The 16,337-nt window shown below is 43.2% G+C and overlaps 1 protein-coding gene and 1 pseudogene across 1 annotated transcript in view; one reads left to right on the forward strand and one right to left on the reverse strand.

Moving 5' to 3' along the window:
- The window catches only part of LOC141917659 (uncharacterized), a 198,947-nt gene that overhangs the window by 19,163 nt on the left and 163,447 nt on the right, over nucleotides 1–16,337 (reverse strand). The gene's annotated exons all lie outside the window — the stretch shown is intronic.
- LOC141917596 (cyclin-H-like) lies at nucleotides 13,693–15,888 on the forward strand (annotated as a pseudogene).

Consider the following 16,337-nt stretch of genomic DNA (forward strand, 5'->3'; position numbering starts at 1 on the left):
TAACCAAAAGAATACAGAATGGCCTTGGACAAATGCTTATTTTGGACATACAGGCGTTATGGGAAAAAATCCATTGGGGATGAATTTGGCAACCGTCATAATATATGACAACGTGACATTTCGACCAGACAAATGGGAAAAGACAAATTCGATCCATACCTGGACAGTTGAAAGAGGGAAAGAGATACAGATCGGTTGTAGAATCTTCAATGCAAGTGATGTAAAAGATCCGCCTCCCCTGACTCAAATTACCGTCAAGGAAATTTCCAATGGGAAAATGGGATCCAGAATAGGCCAAACCCATTGTGTGGCTGAGGTTTGTTGGTATGTATTTACTGCAATCCAACCAGTATCCATTATTTGTTTAGGAGGAACCAAATTAAGGGACCAAGCAGTATCTTTCAAATTCAGATTAAATATAACACAGGAGGAAACCACAACCACTCCTGTTCATACTGTTCCAACTCAGGTTGCTAATTCAAATCACATAGAACTTGAACGATTAAGAGCACCATATGTGTATTCGATAGGACCATATGTAATCAGGAATACGGGCCAACAACAAATGTTGTTTAACCTGGCATGGTCTCTCAAACGAGTTGAATTGCTGATGCAAAACAATGTTTCGGACATTCAGCCAGCTTGCTCACCTTTCCTAAAGACTTCTTACGAGGGATGGACAACCTGGCTGCAAAAACGAACTCTTTCCACGAGAAGAACGCAGAGAGACCTAACCGGTGTTTTGGGAACAGGATTGGGAGTTGTAAATAGTATCGATTCGGAAGTAATAATGAACAAATTGGCTACCTCAATTAGTGATTTGGCTAACTTACAACAGCCTTTGCGATCATCTTTATTGGCTTTGGGGACTAATCAGTGGCTGTTGTCAAATATATTACCAAAATGGGAAAAGGTAAATGTAAAGGACCATGAACTGATTGCAGACGCACTTGGGGTGATCCAGAATAACCTCTCTTTGGCTCTCAGCTGTATCCAGGCTCAAGTATGGATGCAGTCGGTAGCCGCCTCAATTATAAGAGAAGGTGAAGAAGGCACTCTCCCCACTGAAATTCGGAAAATAATTTGGGACAGTGCCACTGATTTCGAGAAGAAACTCCAATTCTGGTGGAACCTGGTAAACTTTACCTATGACCCCATCACAAACACAGCCACAACCTTTGTGCTTACTATATATAATGCTACCCTATATCCAATTTATCCCGTCATTGCATTAGGGTTGAACCACAATGGAACTATACTCTATCCTTTTGAGCATAGAGTATGGGTCCGAAAGGTGAATGAAAAATGGCAAACTGTCAATTTGGAATCTTGCATTGTACGAGAACAACAAGGATTTATCTGTGAAGGCAACACAATTGAGGCACAAGATATTTGTTTAGATACTGAACAAAATATTTGTCATTTCAAGATTCATCCTAATGAAAACCCTGAAACAGTACTCATATACATTGGCAAAGGCTGTGTATGTTTGAGGACTGTTTGTGATTTTTTATCCGTGGACAAGGTAGTTGTAGAGACTAAAAATCCTTCAAATTTCTGTGTTTGTAATTTTACTGAGATTATTGGATGTGACTTTTCCTATTCGGCCCCGGTCACATCTCACCAACTTTTGCAATCTAATTACACGTTGATTCATGAATTGCTGCCTGCACCCATTGGAATGAATCTCACTTTGGTAAAGCAGTTACTACAACACAAGGATTTGATTGAGATTTTGGAAAAAATTAGGGAAAATGGACAGAAAACCTTAATAACTGTTCATCACAATGTGAAAGAAATACACCGAGTTTTGGAAAGAGTGCAAAAGGATGCAGAACATAGATGGTGGGACACACTTTTCGGATGGTCGCCTACTGCTACAGGCATCCTGAACAGGTTGTGTCACCCCATCGTGGTTCTCTTGATATTGGTTTTGATCCGTTTGGTTTTGTCAGCAGTATTGTATGTCATAACGTGGAGAATGATGAATCGGTTGACACGTTTGATGTCTGTATTGAACACACACAATATGTTTGATGTCCCATCCAATGTGGATATCCCCAAATCAATTGATGTTTTAAAACCCCATTAATTCTTTTCTTATATAAACAGCCTTGACTGTAATTATTTCATAAATTTAAATTTTGCAGATTGTTCTATCACTGTTATTTCCCTTCTTTCTTCTCTCTCTCTCTCTCTCCCTTTCTTTTCCTTTCTTTCTTCCTCTTCTTTATTATGCTACTACTGTGCGATTCTGATGTCCTGACGACCATGTTGAGCCACGGGGTGGTGTAAGAGTCGGTCAGAAGATCAGCATTGTCTCAACATTGTCATTGGGGCCATGGACAGTGAGGTACCTGACAATGGCCTGTTTGGAACGCAGTTGCCTGGAGTGGAATGTGGTGCAAAGGCTCCTGAATGCAGAACTGTGTGGCACAGCCAGTGCTGTGCTGTTCTCCTGAGTACTGACCCGTGTGGTGCAGGCAGTGCAGTGCTGTTCTTCGGTGCCTGAGCTGTGTAGTACAAAGAGTGCTGTGCTATTGTTCGGTACCTGGGCCTAGCCGGAGCTGTTAGAGATAATTGCATAGCCACTGTCAAAAAAGATGGATCGCGACTGTTGCCATAACATCGATGAAGAAATCATGAACCTTAGATGAACTTTGCTTCATTATAATACCAAAACACACCTCCTGGTTGAAGGTTACCTGCCTCCAAGACTGACCACACCTCGGACGCTCCCCCCTGCGCACGCGCGATGGCCTCGCTCAAGAAGGGCGGAGATATGATAATTGAATTCTGAGAAGGACGGAGACCCCTGAGGCAGAGGTGGAGCAAGGTGTGTTACTGAGCATAAAAGATGACTTCTGGACAACGAAAATTGGAAGCTTCCCCACCAAGGACCACGACAATCGACGACGCAGCATCAGCTGGACCCGGGACCGTTAGGACGTCGTGAGATCAGCGGTGATAGCTATAACCTCTCGCCCTCTCTCTCTAAACTTTACTTTACTTTTCTCCTTTCTTTCATCCATCTCTAACTATCGCGTGCCGCTTCACAGGCAACACAATAAAGTTCCACTGTTCGATTACTGCTATCCCCTTTGGTGTTGGTCACCTTAATTTTGCACTTTCGAGATCGTAGCAAACAAGCCATCACGAGTCCACCGATGAAGTGCTAAGGCTTGGACAATAAGCCCAAGCCAGAGTTGACCTATAGATGAATCCTGTACATTTTATAACTGATAACCATTGTGCTAATAGGTATTATACTAAGTTATAGCAAACCAACTATTCTGATGTAAAAGGTGGGAATACTGAAGCCTGAGCAACAGGCCCTGAACTGAAACTGCTAACTCCGTATGTAGTCATTAGTGAAATATGCATAGAAGATGTAGCTTAAACATCATAAAACATTTCTATCTTGAATGTATCCTTATATTTCTTTATGTGTGAGCAAGATAACAAGGCCACAGAAACAGTTGTCTGGCCTTGTGACCTTGCTCATAAATTAACTAGATAAGCAGGGAAACTCCCTTAGCTTCTCCCTTAAGCCCTGGCCAGGCTCTGGGGGGAACCTAACGTGAGATGAAAACCAGATATTTCCGCTTAAAACAAAGGTGCCAGCTATTCTGGCTTACTGATTTTTAGGTATATAAGGCTGGACCAGCTCACAGCGACTTTGGAAGCCTCACCTACGGGTGGACGCACCGCGTAGGATTTCCCACTTGCCGGGACTGGCTCTCCAAATCCTCGCTGTAACCGGGGCTCCCCAGCGACTGCAGATCTGGATGATGGTAAAGTATGCAAGTGGTGATGGATCTTTCTTAATCACTATTCTCTCCCTCAGGTAGTAATGATTTGATGCATGACCCTGTATTTTCCTATTTGTTTAAGTGCACTATTCTGTCTTTTCTTACTGTATGTTTTCTGTATTATTCTGTTATATTATTTAGTTATTTCTAGTAAAATACGCCTGCTCTTTTCACTCTGGTGTCTGAGTTTAATTGATATCCCTGATCAGCAAAACAACCGAGTGGACTGTTACACCAGCAGGGACAGGGAAGTGATCTTGCCCCTGTACTCAGCACTGGTGAGGCCGCACCTCGATGACTGTGTTCAGTTTTGGGCCCCTCACTACAAAAAGGACATTGAATGACTCGAGCGTGTCCAGAGAAGGGCAACGAAGCTGGTGAAGGGTCTGGAGCACAGGTCGTACGAGGAGCGGCTGAGGGAACTGGGGTTGTTTAGTGTGGAGAAGAGGAGGCTGAGGGGACACCTCATCGCCCTCTACAACTACCTGAAAGGAGGTTGCAGACAGCTGGGGATGAGTCTCTTTAACCAAGTAACAAGCAATAGGACAAGAGGGAATGGCCTCAAGTTGCACCAGGGAAGGTTTAGACTGGATATTAGGAAGCATTTCTTTACAGAACGGGTTGTTGGGCGTTGGAATGGGCTGCCCAGGGCAGTGGTAGAGTCCCCATCCCTGGAGGTGTTTAAGAGTTGCGTTGACATAGCACTGAGGGATATGGTGTAGTTGGGAACTGTCAGTGTTAGTTTAATGGTTGGACTAGGTGATCTTTAAGGTCTTTTCCAACCTAGATGATTCTGTGATTCTGTGATAAGTAACTGTAGCACGACAGATGCCAGGGACATCTAGAACAAGAAAGTAGATGGATGATGATGATGCCATAGAATTATAGTTGCTTTTCAAAACAATGGTATGTGTGTGTTAAGTAAGCATTGGTCAAATCATGTGTCACGTCCTGCTCAAATGAGGGAGACAAGTGACTCAGATTCGCAAATCCCCAACGGAGCGGACAATGATGAGACAAGTCCAAACATTTATTAACTACCCACAATGTACTAATTGAACACACGATAATTGGCTAAGTACATAGCAAGTTGTGGCAAGCAATAAAATATGCCTTGCATTTCTTAATGGAAAAAGGAAAAGAGGGAGATAGAGGGAATAGGGGAATACAGATCACTGGTCTGGGTTTCTGCATCGATCCCACCAGTGAGGGTTCCAGGAGGCAGCCGTCTTCTTCACTTCACTGCACTCTCCAGGCCCCGCCCCTTTCTTTCCCCCCCCTTGATTTATACCCACTTTCCTTGGGTCCGTCCCCTAGGTCGACCCACATACCTACGTATCCCATGTACGGGAAGGGGTAAGGTGTTTCATGGGATGATGTAATTAGCATGATCACGTTAGCCCTCGTTAGCATATTGAGGGGTGTTAACTTTAATATGCATTTCGTGGATAATGAAGCAAAGGTCATTCACCGGACAGATGGCCCTTGAAATTTGGCCAGGTGCACCAGAGCAGAGCCGTCCTGCCTCCACAGGGTTCCCCCCTCCAGCTACATCCTGTGTTATTCGAGCAGCCTTATCAGCTTTGACCTCCATAGTATCCACCCCATGACTATAGTTTCATCTTGCGAGTGTTTGAGGCATTTCTTCCATCAGCCTCAACTTTTATTGCTTTCTCAGGCTGTTTTTCTTAGTCTGTGTTTCTCGCAGGCCTGTTTTTTCGTCTCTCACATCATGTTGTACCTGAACGCTTGAACGGTATATGAACCATATGTAAAACTGCATTTGGTGTGCCCCAATTTCAGTGGGACACCTCATGCACAAGAATAAAAGAATTACTCTTGTAATTCTATACTTTGAGTCCTAGCCTCTCTCCATACTCTGCATGGGCCAGTTGTGAAATTTTCGTGATAGTCCATAGAAGACAGTTAAGGGCAGTTGACACTTAATGAAATCGAAGTAGACATTTTACCTTTCCCAGCACTATATTTTCATGGCTTTCAGCTTTCCATGTCAGATATAGCTTTCATGCAGGGCAACAAACCCTCTCGCTACATGAATATTCACAAGAAAAAAAAGTAGTTTTCCTTTCCCAAGTTTCTTATATCTTAAAATATTCCATGGCATACTCACTTTAGGCCACATCCTGATTTCCTTACTCATAAAAGCTAGTATTTTGTTTTATGAAAAGATCCAATAAACAGATTAATGGTGTTGTTCTGCAACTAAAAGCAGTGCCCCTAACTACAAGGAGAAGTATCTGAATCCAATTATTCTCATGTATTTGGCTCTGTTCTCTGTTGGTTGTTTTTTTCCCATGTCTCCTCTTTTCTCCCATTACATTTCAACATATATATAAAAAAACCTGTGACAAGGCTGAAGTACTATTTCTTCACATATTAAGCCATTTTTTTTCCTTATCATCTCTCTGTCCTTTTCACCATATATATTACTATTACTTTGTACTATTTTTTGGGTTTTTTTCCCTTCGTTTGTTTTCACTTTTTCATTCTAAACTTTGCTGCAGAAAATGTGCATTGAAAGTTTTTAGGATAGATACTGTACATATTTCACATAGCTGACAACCCTCAAATCTTCAGCTTTTTGGAACACATACATGCACTGCACAAAATAAAATAAGCATTAGTGAATAAAGTCTTGCTTCAGTTTTGAATGAACAATGTCTCACTATCACTTATAATATAGTTGAGAATCTTCTGCTAATGTGTGCATATATTCAAATGGTCTTCAGCTTGCAAGGTGTCCTGGTTTTGGCCAGGAGAGAGCTAAATTTCCTTGGGCTGAGAGGGAGCACAGTTGGAGGGCCGGGACCCAGAATCACAGAATAATCAAGGTTGGACAAGACCTTGAAGATCACCTAGTCCAACCATTAGCCTAACACTGACAGCTCTCTGCCGACGCGGAAGTCTCGGACACAACTTAGACGACCAATTTGATCAAGTTGATGCCACTTTATTAAAGGTTACACAGCAATTTATACTCTATCACAAGCTTCACGCGCCGCTATCATATTGCTAATAGCCTAAGCTACTTGTTCACGTGCCCTTCTGCCCTCTATGATTGGTCCCAGTGTGGTGTCCACGCGCTGCTCTCCCCCCAGGTAGACCCCCTGTTTTCAACGTTCCAACATCTTTATCTCTTGGGCAGGAATGTAGTTTCTCAGGCCATCTCGGCCTTGTTTATGTCCTTGAACACAGTTGCAGCCTGTTGTTACAGTGAGGCCCCTTGGTCTGGATCGCTCACAACATGTCCGTTGTTCTCCAGCGATGCCACAGCTCCCAATTACACCATATCCCTAAGCGCTATGTCAACGCGACTCCTAAAAACCTCCAGGGATGGGGACTCCACCACTGCCCTGGGCAGCCCATTCCAACGCCTAACAACCCGTTCTGTAAAGAAATGCTTCCTAATATCTAGTCTAAACCTTCCCTGGTGCAATTTGAGGCCATTACCTCTTGTCCTATCGCTTGTTACTTGGTTAAAGAGGCTCATCCCCAGCTCTCTGCAATCTCCTTTCAGGTAGTTGTAGAGGGCGATGAGGTGTCCCCTCAGCCTCCTCTTCTCCAGACTAAAGAACACCAGTTCCTTCAGCCGCTCCTCGTACGACCTGTGCTCCAGACCCTTCACCAGCTTCGTTGCCCTTCTCTGGACACGCTCGAGTCATTCAATGTCCTTTTTGTAGTGAGGGGCCCAAAACTGAACACAGTCATCGAGGTGTGGCCTTACCAGTGCCGAGTACAGGGGCAAGATCACTTCCCTGTCCCTGCTGGCCATGCTATTTCTGATACAAGCCAGGATACCATTGGCCTTCTTGGCCACCTGGGCACACTGCTGGCTCATGTTCAGCCGGCTGTCAATCAACACCCCCAGGTCCCTCTCTGACTGGCAGCTCTCCAGCCACTCCTCCCCAAGCCTGTAGCGCTGCTGGGGGTTGTTGTGGCCAAAGTGCAGCACCCGGCATTTGGCCTTATTGAAACTCCTCCAGTTGGCCTTAGCCCATCGCTCCAGCCTGTCCAGATCTCTCTGCAGAGCCTCCCTACCCTCGAGCAGATCAACACTCCCACCCAACTTGGTGTCATCTGCAAACTTACTGAGGGTGCACTTGATCCCCTCGTCTAGATCATCAATAAAGATGTTAAACAGGAGTGGCCCCAAAACCGAGCCCTGGGGGACACCACTCGTGACTGGCCACCGACTGGATTTAACTCCGTTCACCACCACTCTTTGGGCCCGGCCATCCAGCCAGTTTTTTACCCAGCAAAGTGTGTGCCCATCCAAGCCATGAGCAGCCAGTTTCACCAGGAGAATGCTGTGGGAAACGGTGTCAAAGGCCTTACTAACGTCAAGGTAGACAACATCCACAGCCTTTCCCTCACCCAATAAGCAGGTCGCCCTGTCGTAGAAGGAGATCAGGTCTGTCAAGCAGGACCTGCCTTTCATAAACCCATGCTGACTGGGTCTGATCATCTGGTTGTCCCGCATGTGTTGTGTGATGGTACTCAGGATGAGCTGCTCCATCAGTTTCCCGGGCACCGAAGTCAAGCTGACAGGCCTGTAATTTCCTGGATCATCCTTCCGACCCTTCTTATATATGGGTGTCACATTGGCCAATTTCCAATCTGTCGGGACCTCCCCGGTCAGCCAGGACTGCTGGTAAATGATGGAGAGCGGCTTGGTGAGCACCCCAGCCAGCTCCTTCAGCACCCTCGGGTGTATCCTATCCGGTCCCATAGACTTGTGTGTGTCTATGTGATGCAGTAGGTCACTGCCTGTCTCCTCCTGGATTGCAGGGGGGTCGTTCTCCCAGTCTCTCTCTTCTGGCTGAGGAGGCTGGATTCCCTCAATACAACTAGTCTTGTTATTAAAGACTGAGGCAAAGAAGGCATTAAGGACCTCAGCCTTTTCCTCATCACTTGTTACCATGTTTCCTCCTGCGTCTAGCAGGAGGGATGGAGGCTCTCCCTGGTCTTTCTTTTGCTGTTGACATACTTATAGAAACATTTCTTGTTATACTTGACTGCTGAAGCAGATTAATTTCTAGCTGGTCTTTAGACCTCCTGATTTCTGCCCTGCATAGCCTCACAGCATCTTTGTAACCATTGTGAGTCGCTAGCCCCTTCTTCCAAAGGCTCTAAACTGTTCTTTTCTCCCTGAGCTGCAGCCAAAGCTCCCTGTTTAGCCAGGGTGGTCTTCTCTGGTGCCGTCTTCTCTTACAGCACCTGGGGACCGCCTGCTCCTGAGCCATTAAGACTTCCTTCTTAAAGAGTGTCCAGCCTTCCTGCACCCCTATACCCTTCAGGACCATCTCCCAAGGGATTCTGTCAAGCAGGTGCCTTAAGCAAGACAAAGTCAGTGCTTTGGATGTCCAGGATGTCAGTTCTTCTGCCCACTCTTCTGGCCTCTCTAAGAATAGAGAACTCTATTAGTTCATGATGGCTGTGCCTAAGTTGGCCTCCAACCGCCACATCATCCACCAGTCCTTCTCTGTTCACAAAGAGCAGGTCCAGCAGGGCACCTTCTCTGGTCGGTTCACTCACCAGCTGTGTCAGGAAGTTGTCTCCCACACATTCCAGGAATCTCCGGGACTGGTCCCGCTCTGCTGTGTTGTATTTCCAGCAGATGTCTGGGAAGTTAAAGTCTCACACAAGAAGAATGGCAAGCGATCGTGAGATTTCCCCTAAATGCCTATAGAATATTTCATCCACCTCTCTCTCCTGGTTGGGTGGCCTATAGTAGACTCCCACTATGACATCTGTCCTGTTGGCCTTCCCCCTGATTCTAGCGCAAAGACACTCCACCCTGTCTTCACCACACTTGTCCTCAAAGCAATAACAATCCCTAACATGCAGAGCCACCCCACCGCCTCTCCTTCCTTGTCTATCCCTTCTAAAGAGCTTGTAGCCATCAACTGGCACGCTCCAGTCATGGGAGACATCCCACCATGTTTCTGTGATAGCCACTACATCATCATTTTCCTGTTTCATCATGGCTTCAAGCTCCTCCTGTTTGTTACCCATGCTGTGTGTGTTGGTATACATGCACTTCAGATGGGCTGATGTCCCCAGCACCTTTTTGCATTTAGAGGTCCTAAGTCCAGCCTGACCTTTCACGGGTGTTGCCACAGTTACTGATCCATCAATATCCCTTGCATCTTTGTTGTGCTGCATGTCTCCATCCCTTGCCTCCACTGGGATAGCAGGGTGAGGGTCATCGCTGGCACAACAGCCCACAAACTCTGGTAATCTACCCTGGGGCTTATGTCTGGGAGTTCCAGTTTTGTCCCCTTCCCCCTTCAAATCTACTTTAAATCTCTCTCAATAAGACCAGCTAATTCCTGCCCCAAGATCCTTTTCCCCCTCTGGGACAGGTGCATCCTATCTGATGCCAAGAGGTCTGGCATCCTGTATACTAACCTGTGACTGAAAAATCCAAAGCCCTGCCGGTAACACAGTCTCGGAGCCACAGGTTCATCTGTTGAGTTCTCCTGTAATCTTCTTCATCCATCCCCACAACTGAAGGGATGGAGGAGAACACAGTTTTCCCCCCCGACCCCTTAACCAGTTTCCCCAAGGCCCTGAAATCTCTCTTCATTGATTTAGGACTTCTCCTGGTAATATCATCACTACCTACCTGAAAAACCAAGAGAGAGTAGTAGTCCTTAGGTCTCACTAGAGTGGGGAGTTTTGCCTTGAGGTCCTTTACCCTGGTCCCAGGGAGGCAGCAGACTTCCCTATGAAGTGGGTCTGGTCTGCATATGGGGCCTTCGACACCCCTCAGAATGGAGTCACCCACTACAATGACTCTTCTGGGGTTCTTTTTAGAACTGGTTTTAATACCTGGTCTAGAGTGACCCAGCCTTGGTGGACCTTCATCTTCCTCCTTGTTTGACTCATTTTCTTCATTCTTCTCTAATTCATTCAAAAGTTCCACAGCCCCATATCTGTTGTGAAGGGGCACCATGGAAGGTGAGGGAGGTCGGGAGAGGATTTTCCTGCCTCCCTGATCAGGGAACTGTTTCCAGTCTCCCGCATCCCTTAGGTCCCCTCCTTCTGCCTGGTAGCAAGAGGGTGAGGGATTGCCTGCCTCTTTTGGAGCCTCCATTTGTTCCTTTTGCTTCAGGGTTGCTAAGGTGTTACTCCACCAATCAATTTCCCTTTCACACTCCCTAATACTTCTTAATCTTTCAACCTCTTCTTTGAGTTCTGCCACCAGGCTGAGCAGGTCATCCAGCTGATTGCAGCGCACACAGGTGTTATCACTGATGCCCTCTGACAGGATTGACAGGCTCAGGCACTCCCTGCAGCCTGGGACCGACTGCTGCATGTTTGCGTTGCAGCTCTGTCTGGGGTCCCGATCGATCATTGGAGTATTCCATATCATGTGACATCATGCTCAGCATATAGGCAGACACGTGGTCTCTCATGCCTGTTTTCGGTTTCCGGGACGGTGTGGCGGGATTTTCTGGTGCAGTCGGGATTGCTGCTGGGGACAGGATCCGTACCAGTCACCGCTTGGTGAGCCACTGCTGCATTTTACCTGTTTTGGACTTATGTTGTTACTGTTGGTTTGTTAGTATTTTGTTAGTATTACTAAATTTTTTTTTTCATTCAACCTACAAATTTCTTCTTTTGAGTTCAAACCACAGCACTAGGGTAGCTGGATCAAATGTAATTACCCTTGGAACATCCAGTTTTTGTCTGTGGATCATATGGCACATTTAGGACTAGACTGTACTAGCATTTTACCTCTGATAGCCAGAACCTTTCTTGTCTCCTAAACCGATATTTTCCATGTTTTTTTGGAATAGTTATGTCCTGGTTTCAGCTGGGATAGAGCTAATTTTTCTTCTTAGTAGCTAGAATAGTGCTGTGTTTTGGATTCTGTATGGGATTTGGTATGAGAAGAATGTTGATAATACACTGATGTTTTTAGTTGCTGTTAAGAGATCAAGGACTTTTCAACTTCCCGTGTCCTGCTTAGTGTGCAGGTGTACAAGAAGCTGGGAGGGAGCAGAGCCAGAGCAACAGCCCCAAATTGGTCAATGGAATATTCCATATCATATAATGTCATGCTCAGTATATAGGTGAGGGTCGGCCGGGAAGGTCTTGCTCTCTCTTCTGGGATTGCGGTTTCGGGATTTTCTCACCTCTGGGATCGCTAGCCAGGAATGGGCTGGGCATTGGTCAGTGGGTGGTGGGCAATCACATTGTGCATCACTTGTTTGTATATTCTATTATTACTATAATTATTATTATCATTATTATTTTAATTTTATTTCAATTAGTAAATTGTTTTTAGCTCAACTTATGACTCCCCTTTACCTTTACCCCTCAATTTTCTCCCCCATCCCCCGGGCAGGGGAGGGTGAGCAAGCAGCTGCGTGGCTGCCAGCTGGGTTTAAACCATGACAAGTTATTATATTCAGCATCTATTATCAGAGCCAAGACAAAAATTCCAAATTTCTGGAGCACAAAGTTGTCAGATTTTATTGTAAAAATAATTAAAATCTCATTGTCCTCTTTATCCAGGACCCCTTTTCCAGGACCTTAGTCATCTCCCTGACTGGATCAGTTAATTGCAGTTGTATTTTCCATTCACTCAAGCAATGAAATCCAGTATAGGACTATCAAATGTTCAAGGCTGGGAGTAATAACTAATTCACAGGTTCTTTTCTGGTAGATCAGGTCACTGACAGAAATTGGAGGACAAGGAACACAAGCTTAGAACATCGTCCTTTCACCCTTGTGGAAGAGCAGCCATTTAGTCATTCACATCTGATACAGAGCTGGCCTCCCTGATCTGTCCAGATTCCAGCATAACCATTTTTTTTGTTAGACACTTTGACCTTTGCATTGCAGTCAGAGAAATAAAGTTGTCAAAATAAGCTGTTAAGTCATCCTCTTTGTCACAAGTGTGGAAATACAGAAAAGAATAACTTATCTAAAGCTATGATTTACAGATCCAGGAATTAAAGCTGTCACATGGGAAATCCCATATTATACAGGGCTCCTAGCAACCCAGTGTTCACACCATCCACTCCTCCAGACTTTCCTTCACCACTGCATCCTCCCGTGAGACAGTACCAAGATCCTGCAACCCTTCTTTCTTAGCTGCAATAACCAAGAAAGCTGGAGCATGTCTGCCCTTCAGTGATATCTGCAGCAAACCGCTGTTTTGACTTCTATGGCCAAAATTCTGCTCAGAGCAATAAATCCAAGTCAAATTCTGTCTAATTAATCCTCTCTAATTACCTCCACAAAAACCACACAGACACAACTAATGGTCTCTTTTTGAAGGCAGAACAGTGCATTTCAAGAGAGAGAGACTTACGGCTGAAGCAGGGAATGAAATTGTTGTTTCATTTGTCAACTAGTCATTAAGAAGTGTTAACTCTATTTTCCCCAGTCAGTTTTCCTCTTTCTGGCTAGTGTGTTGAATTAAAAAAAAAAAAGAAGCGCGTGTCTTCTGAACATCTTTTTGAAACATAGCAGTAGGCTTCCATTACATGCTGTATAGAGCCTGACATTATATTTGAGAAGTAGCCACCTTAAGAATATGCATACTGGATCAGACTCCCCAAGTAATGTTTTTGGAGTATAGCTGGTTTCATGTTGATGGGGTTCAGATCAGCTTGGAAATTTGGCATTGGCAGACTGAAATGTTTTCAGATACAGAGAGAAGCGTGAATGTTAAACATGCTGGGAAATATACTGATTAAAAAGTCTTTGGATAGAACTAGTCAAAACTTTCAAGATAATGTTTTCAGTCTTTGGTTCTTAAATTTCATTTAAATGACAGGTTTTTCTCATGGACATAATCTTAGTCTTTCTGTACATTGTCTTCCTAAATATATGTCTAAACATGGAGAAGGACAAGATAACAGAAGTGCCATTTTTGTGAGGTTCTTACAGGAATAAATGTATTAAGACTTCGAAGAACTTAATGACATGGCACTGTGTGCTTGTATTTGTAGCCTTAGTATATCTTATATGTCTTTAGTGTATATTTGAACTTGCTTGTTCTGTTTTATGATTTTCTTAATCCTTTTTTTACTTCTGTACTTACTTTTTCCTCCTTCCCGCTTTTTTTAAAATGTATTTTATTTAGGGAACAGGTTGTTTGCATTTCAAATGCTTTTATCTCAGTAAGTCAATGATGGAGTATCATCCTTGGATAATAACGTGATAATATCAACACATCTTGAGTTATTGCATGGAGCAGAACATTAGAGATAATTTGTTTACTTATAAAAGCTTGAAGAAATGAGAAAGGAAATCTGAGAGCTTAAATACAAGCAAAGACAAGTATGGTCACTTTCCATTTGTAAGAGTTTCCTGTGTTCTAAACATGGTGTTTTGAAGTCATACATTTTCTGACCAGAATTTTTGATAACAAGATGGATGCTGCAGTTATCAATTCTTTGTTGTTTTTTTTTGTTTTGGGTTTTTCCTCCTTTCCTCAAGGTTAATATGTGGTTTTTGGCATGTAAAGTAGATGAATTTAATATGCACTTTGCTGGTAACTCTCAAGAAAGGCCTCTTGGGCAGGAAAAAAGTTCTTGAACAGACATTGGAATACAAACTACTACTTATTTGGCAACTGAACTTGCATCTTACTGTGCACAATTCATACAGGCCTTTTGAGGGGTTTCTAATTGATCTGAAGGTAATATTGTTTTATGTGCTACATACTTTATACACTAATGTAATACAAACCTCTCATGGGTTGTATTAGAAAACTTCATTTCCTTTTGTGTCTGTGCTATGAAAGATCTAGATTCTAAAATGATAAATAGGCAAATATCTGAAAGGAAATCTGTTTTGTTGTGGTCTTTAAGCATTTTAGGTTATTTTTGGACTAAGAAAGCCTGCTACTTTTGCTTCACAAAACACTTCTGAATTGTGTATTCTGAACTCCTGAAGCAGAGGATCCAGGAACAGCTACTTCCGTTCATAAATACTTATTTTATAGACTTGTTATCCAGTGCTGGAGAATCATGAAGTTGTGAGGAAAGCAGCTGATTACTTTCTCAGTTGAGTAGCTCTGGCAGATGCATATCTGCTCTTTACTTCCTCACAGATAGTTCTGATAGCTCTCACTGCCTTATCATCTAGTGCTTCAGGGGTGGAAATCAATTTGGAAAGATAGTTTTTCTTTTTCTTTATAGGTATGCTGTAAGCACTTCATATGATTTATTTGATGTTCTTAAGTATTAGATGGATGTATTTACCAATAATTAACACATCATCTGGTGCATTCTTTCAGTATGTTTCAAAATTGAAGCATTGTTGTACTTTTTCCTGTTTTTAGAAAGCAGGAGGTATATGATTAGTTGGTGTCTGGTTTTCATATTTCTTTGAAATTTTTTTGCTTCTTCCAAACTGACTTCTTTACCTTAATTAGAACAGAATAAGATTTTTTTAGACAGCTCTTGAAGATCAGAGTGAAGAAACTGGAAAAACTGTAGGAACTGAGGCTACAAAACACCTAACGAGTCACTTAGATCCTTTTTTAACAATAAGATATTTAAAATTTAAAGCTCACAAGCTTTCCTGTCTGTTAATCTGTCTGAAAACTATTCTTTTGTAGGATTTTCTTTTCCAGCAGTTATACTGTGCAATAGTGTGATCTTAGTGTGGCATTTTATACAATCTTAAAACTAAGTTGACTTAACTCAGCAAAACTTATTTAAAAAAATTTAATTTTGCAACATAGGAAATTTGGTTCTTTACATGGTTAAGAAATGCTTTTGTTAAATTATTACGGAAGAATGCTGAAAGTGACAGATTTGCTTTTTTTTTTCTTAAATCAGCTTATAGCATTTATGTAACAAGTGGTTTTATTAAATTTAATCATAAAGCTTTAGCAGGTGTAAATGATAAATAATACATTTTTTATTAACTGGTGGTAGGTTCCACAAATAACTATCACGCTTTATTTTAAGAACTTAAGATTTATTCTTTCATGTCTCTTTACAGTTATTTATCAGAAAGTCTTATGCTGGAAGAAAACAGAACATTCTTAGCCAAGCTACTAGATGGCACGAAATGTAAGTAAACTTTGGATTTTGAAATGATAAAACATCTCTAAAGGGAAAAAACTTTTTTTCCAAACCTGCCAGGATTTATATCTCACTTCTCTTTTGCAGGTATAAAGATGCAGCTATAAAGATGGTGTAAGGAACTGAAGGAAGTAATGCCTCAAACATTCACTGACACAGAAAACCTCAAGGACAAGCTGTGGCCTTTGTGATTAGTCTAAGGAACGTCACCCAAGGAAGCAGGAGTGTATCGAAGGATGCACCCCCCACTCCCTTGCAGTTGCATTGACAAACTCCTTAGATAAGCCTCAAAGGGGGGAAACATTGACTGAGTGAAACCAAATGTTTCCCCTCAAGCACAAGTACCGCTGATCACTGGCTCCACTGTGTAAGCCTGATACTTTGTGGCTCTATTGTGTAAGACAGACACCATGCTTGCCTTACTAATGACTTTGCACCTTTGCCA

Source organism: Strix aluco, chromosome W (genome assembly GCF_031877795.1).
Source record: "Strix aluco isolate bStrAlu1 chromosome W, bStrAlu1.hap1, whole genome shotgun sequence".
Lineage (NCBI taxonomy): Eukaryota > Metazoa > Chordata > Aves > Strigiformes > Strigidae > Strix > Strix aluco.